The sequence below is a fragment of the Mustela nivalis genome (genome assembly GCF_964662115.1).
Source record: "Mustela nivalis genome assembly, contig: HAP1_SCAFFOLD_2119, whole genome shotgun sequence".
NCBI lineage: Eukaryota > Metazoa > Chordata > Mammalia > Carnivora > Mustelidae > Mustela > Mustela nivalis.
Window position 1 is genome coordinate 40,328 of NW_028134545.1, and position 6,425 is coordinate 46,752.

Consider the following 6,425-nt stretch of genomic DNA (forward strand, 5'->3'; position numbering starts at 1 on the left):
CAATTTATGTTATGTGACTTCTAACGAGGTGTCTAATATCTGTGAGCATTTCTCTCTAATTTCCAGCTCCAAAAGCCCCATCTCACATCCTGCTTTCACTCAGCAGCAGCCAATGGGGTTGGTTCCTGGCCTTGCCTCATTCCTGCCTTGTGCCAGAAGGATGGGGCTTTTTTTGAAGATTTCCTGTATCTCAATTGGGAATATTGTCAGATGTTTTGCCCACTGACACTCTAGCCAGCTCTAATCTGATCCCCAAAGTAGACTGTTTTGTAAGCACGGACTTTTGATCCCCATCGCCAAGATTCACTGGAATTGGTGACTCCAAAAATTCATCCTTTGGCAGAAACAGAATCATGCAAGTGTGAAGCCATGAGACAAATTGTCGGGGAGGCAGGTGTGCATGAGAGATGAACAGACTTCTACCAGGCAAACTGAGTAAATTCTTTATGGTGATCCATCTCTCCTCCAGAGAACTGGTTCCCAAACTGGTTCTCCAGATGCATAAGAATTGCCCAGGGAATTTATTTAAAACATGAATACCATCATCTCACCTCCAGAAAACTCGAGACAAAGTCTCTGCCGTGGGGCACAGACATCTACCTTGTTGACAGTCATCCCAGGTGGTTCCAGGGAGGAAAATAGGCTTACTGTCCTTACAAGTTTGAAAATCATTACATACTGTACCTTCCATGTGGAAAATCATATTGCAAAGCAGCATATTAAATGATCCATGAGGTCCTATCATTGAGAGGCCTTGCCAACGAGGGGTGCTTGGTTGGCTCATTCAGTTAAGCGTCAGACTTCTGGTTTGGGCTCAGGTCACGATCTTGTGGGTCATGGGATTGGTGCAGCACTGGGATCTGTACTTGTCCCTCTCCCCTGGCCCCTCCCCCTGGGCATGCACATGCACTCTTTTTCTCTCTGAAATGAATATATAAATCTTTAAAAAAGAAATCTTGCCAAGGTTCCTAACCCACCATTTCCCAAAAATATTTGACCACAGAACCTCTTTCTCACTGAGAGCAGATTAGCATCCTGCAGAACTCAAGTTCCCAGGGGTAGATGCGCCTTAGGCAGTACAGCTCTGAAAAAGCTCAGCTGTTCACCCAATGCCAAACAGCAAAGCCATAATGGTTCCAAGAAAAGCCATCTTCTGATGACTCATCATCTTTAAATCTGGCTCCTTCAAGTCTCTGCAGACCGGCTGTCCCAAGAGCAATGGTTCCCACTGTGAAAGATATTGGAAGGAGTTCGGGTGGGCAATAGCCTTCTTCCAGATTCATCCCTCAGGAGCTTTTTGAAAAGACTCGTCCTTCAGCTCCGAGTAGGGTCCAAGGATGAGCTCCTACAGTTCTGCATCAGAAATAATAGTGACTCTGCCTCACTCTTTCCCCAGAAGAAACAGGATGCTAAGACCATCAGAACCTTACTTTTGGGAAGCTCTGATAGGATTTTAAACCACCATCAGATAATTAGTAAAACAGTTTGGTCATCATGAAACCTTTCCCAGAAAGAAAGCAGTATACTCAAAGAATATAGACCAAAATCTCACATTTGTGACCATTGGGGCCTATATAATAGGAAGTTTAGAGGTCTGTTGCTAAGAACTAAAGATATGGCAGACTTCTGTCTCCTGATTTAGAGATTCAGGGCTTGGTGGTCGTTGAGCCAAAATGTGAAAGGGAAAGTCAACAGAATGATAATAGCAAAGACCACATAAGCTGCTTACAGTACACCAACCAACTCTTCTAAAATCATAGACGGCAACAATGATGATGATGATGGTGGTGATAAATAGGTAAGTAGATGATTGATGATAGATAGATACACAGATAGATGTATTAGCTGATTGAATCCATGCAACAACCCTATGAGTTAGGTACTGTTATTATCCCAATTTTAAAGAAATGAGAACATGTAGGACAGACATTTGAAGTGGATCACCAACAGTGCCAAAGTGAGGGACAGAACAAGTGTTTGAACCCAAGCAGTCTGGCTCCAGAATGCATACTCGTAACTCCCATACTCTATTGCAAACCCTCATGAGGATGTCTGTGGACCTCATATTTAGAAATAGTTGGAGTGTTCCTCCTTCTACATCTCTAGATCCTTTGTAACCTTTTAGGAAGACGGGACTGGACTTAGACATGGGACATGCATTACTGAGTAAGCAGATGGTGGTAGAAAATTCTTGGGGTACTTGGCCAGGCAGTTGCTCCTTCTAAGAATTATTACTCCCAACCATGGAGAAAGGATAGAATCAGTATCATCCTCCGCCCCTCAGTCCCCACCCACCTAAGGGCAGATGATTGGATGAGGAGAAAACTCAACCTGAGTTGATCGCCAGGGGTAATCCTTTCTTCTTCTAAAAGGCTCTTTTCTTGAACTGCTTTAAATGAGTATCTGTTCCTTGTAGCCAAGGAGTCACACTTCACAGCCTGCTGAAGGCATTAGGAAAGAGGGCAGGTTTGGGTGTAAGCAGGACATATCCTCAGCTCTCATTCTGGGATCCATCTCTACTGTCTTCCCCCATCCATACCTGGGTGGATCTCATGCCAATTATTCAAGGTTAAGGACTGCCTAGAGCCCACAAATTTGCTTTGGTGGCACTTTTCCTGATGTTACAGTTCATCAACGGTGCCCCGCCTTCGCTTTATGCATTGTGGAACTGATGGATTTTTAGAGGATCCCATAAAATGCTAGAACTACAGGGGGCATGAGAATTCAAATGACTGGGGCTTTCCAATTCTAGGCAAACAGGCTGCTGTCCCCAAACAGGGAGACAGTCAATGGTTGGATCAGTTCATTTGATTCCCAATCCGTAACTTTTTAAGATCAAACTGGCTAACTGGCACCTTATCCAGTGGCCCTTTACTTCCCCCAAATACAGAGGAGGCTCCACATAAACATGACGAGATAATCAAGTGAGTTCTTCTTGATTCAGTTCTAGTTCTTCAAAATGCATTATCTTGCCCTTCCCATCCCTCTGAGAAAAGCATCTTCCACTCCCTCCTTGATAAGCTGCCTCCAAGTTTTCTTAGAGCTTCTAGATCTGAACTTCCCAAAATGATGGGGCCAGAAAAACATTAGGGATCCAGTTCCGCTCCTCCTAAGTGTGGAGAAAAAGATTCTAAAAGGGGAATTCTTACAGTCATTCTGGACTTCTTGATGAGGTCTTCTTTCTTTGCAAGCAACAAAAGCCCAACACCTAACATGGTTGTAACACACAGAAGAATTCCCTGCAAGATTCTCAAAACCTTGGGAGGTACACGGAAGAGTGCATCTAGACATTAGGGAACAACTGGGACCGGTAACTCTCGTGACATCAGGAATTTCTCTATTGTCCATAGCTGTCTCTGCCTATCAGCTTTAGCTTTTCCCAACCAAATTCTTCCACAAAGTAGAAAAAAGTGGCTACTGGTTGTGCCCATACCTCACATGCCCAGCTTCTCCAACACACACACATACAATGAAAATCACTTTTTCTGGTGCCAAGTTTAAAAAAAAAAATCCCAAGGAAGACCTCAGATGTCATATGGCCAAGGGACAAGGTACTAAGATTGGCTTAACATTGGTCAGGTGCCTACCCCAAGGTCAGTCAGTGGAGCCCAGAAAGATGGGTTCTACAGGGAAGGGAAGTGCTCATGGGAACTCATGGTCAGATTTCCAGGTGGGAGGGGATGCTGGTGTGGACATACAAAAGAACAGATTTTCACTACACTAAGTTATAGAGAATCCAAGAAATTCCTGCTGCACCTGTGCTTCAAGGAACCCACAGAGGTGGTGGCTAAGCAGCAACTCTGAGAAGGAAGAGGTGGCAGAGCCAGAAGCAGATGTGTCACTGGTGTTTAAACAGTTCACATTTACATCCTGCCGAAAGACCTAACTGCCAGTAACAGGGCATTGGAAAGACAATTGTTGTGATGTTCTTCAGCTTTATGCCTGACCACTTAAGGACCATGATAAGTGTTGAAGTTCATCTCTGGCCACTCCATCTTCCTTGGCTTGATTGCCCATTCCCAAACTTCTCCATTACCTAGACTCGGGGGCTCCCTCCTTCTAACCCATGCTCGGAGAGGGCTCCCTTCTGAACAGAGTGGCTGGTGATGAATCCTGTGTGTCCTCTTCTCAAATAATTGATATTTTAAGAGTTAAAGCCCAGATATTTAGAATGTCAGACCACAAAGGAACTCAGAATTCTCATATTCCAGCCTCTCCCCAATTTGGGGGGTGGAGAAATCAAAGTACAGAATTGGGAATTCCCACATGGAAGGACCCAGACTTGGTGAGTGGCAGGCACCACCCAGCATTCTTTCTATCTGTCTACAGTCCCCAGGAAAGAAAGCCACATGAGCTAATTTCAAGCAAAGGAATTGAAAGCAAAGCAAGAGGATTAAGAGGGAATCAGGCTCATTCTTGACACCTTGCAAATCATGGCTTATTGCTCATGTCTACTGCAATCAATGTACAGTGATATCTGCTAACTTGAGCTACTGCTGGAAGAGCTATGGCTTTTCTTTCTCCACCTCCTGGAACAAGTAGTGTGGTCCCCAGGACCCCTCTTTCAGGTCTGGGACAGAAAAGGCTGGGAGAGTCTCCTGAAGCCACCAGAGAGGCCATGATACCAGTAATCCCTTCTTTGACAGCTCCTGGAGGACCTGGCTTATAGTAGTAGAATTCTCCTTGGAGGAAACAATGTTCCAGCAGGCCCTTGAGAAGGGTGAACGGAGGCATCCAGCTGAGCTGCAGCAGGAGACCAGGAGGATGTGGGTAGGGTGTTATACTCACTATTCCCTTACTGAGCTGGAGAGCCAAGGTCATCTCTCCGGAAAACTTCTTTTATTCTACTTTCAAGTATTGCCACCATATACAGAACTTTCCCACAGAAGGCATTTTCTGATCTGAATAGTCTAGTATGACCTATGCATATTTTTGAATGATTAATCATCAAGTATAAGTTTTCTGTTAAAACAGGACCTTTAAAATTAAAATAACTCAACAAAAAGAATCATAATTTGCTTTATTTGAGTGACTTCAATACAAGAAATAGGAAGATGTATAGAAATATTAACACCTATTCACAACCAGGTAACCTTCCTGGCATCTTCCTGGCACCTGGGTGGCTCAGTAGGTTAAGCCTCTGCCTTCAGCTCAGGTCATGATCTCAGGGTCCTGGGATCGAGCCCCGCATCTAGCTCTCTACTCAGCAGGGAGCCTGCTTCCCCCTCTCCCTCTGCCTGCTTCTCTGCCTACTTGTGATCTCTCTCTCTCTCTCTCTCTTTCTGTCAAATAAATACATAAATAAATAAAATATTTTTTTAAAAAATACCTAATTCAGGGGCACCTGGGTGACTCAGTTGGTTAAGCGTCTAACTCTGTCAATCTCAATTCAAGTGTTGATTTCAGGGTCATGAGTTCAAGCCCCACATTGGGCTCCACCCTGGGAGGAGAGCCTACTTTAAATGAATGAATAAATGAATAAATGGATGAATGAATGAAAAAAAATACCTAATCTAATCCTGTCTGCCCTTCAATACATAAGTGGATACCTCAGGACATTTTTCTTAATGTAGAGTAAAAAATATATGGCATCCCATATACAACACAGGATTTGTGGACCCTAGTGTCTACAGACAGTTCACTTGGCCCTTTCTTGAACAAGTTCCTTTCACTGCCTACTCAGAATTTCATCAGAAGGAGCATTCAGTCCTCTCTTTAAACCTGGCAGCTCATTCTTTTTGCAGTTTCTCTCACTTCATGGTGTGCTACCTGCCTTCCAGAAGATTCCAAGAGAGCTGACCTGATGTCTCTTCAGTCAGAAGGAAACTTCACATAACCAATCTGAGCTTTCTAACTCCTTAACTTTTGCCACTACCTGTAACATGGTTGACATGGGAGCTATCTAATAACATCCCTCTTGTGGAGCTATGGATTTTCAACCTGGGCTTTCATAACCAGACACACCACCATTAAATGGATCATGCATTTCTTATTATGATTATAACATATATTTTTTATATTTATACTTTAAACATCTTTTCCTCTATTGTAATGTCTTTGAAGATTGTAATGTATTTTATTTTACTGCAGGTGATCTTAAATTGCATATCCTTTGCACATGTTCACCCTGAATCTTCAACCTTTCATTTAGCTGCTTCTTCCAATTTAAAATCTGTTACTAGTCTCCTCTGCTTTTCGAAACTTCAAGTTGCCCCACTTTGCTTTTATGAAAGACCTATATTAAGACCTGTTTTGGCTAACTGAAAGAAATCCAAAGAGGATTTTCACTTTTGCTAAAAATGACAAAAGGTGAAAATAACGTTCAGCATGTACCCCAAACAGCAAGAAGGGCTCCACTTAGCTCCCTTCCCCAAAACTACACTCAGCTGTTGAACATTAAGCCACCACACCTTTGAATTGTGTCT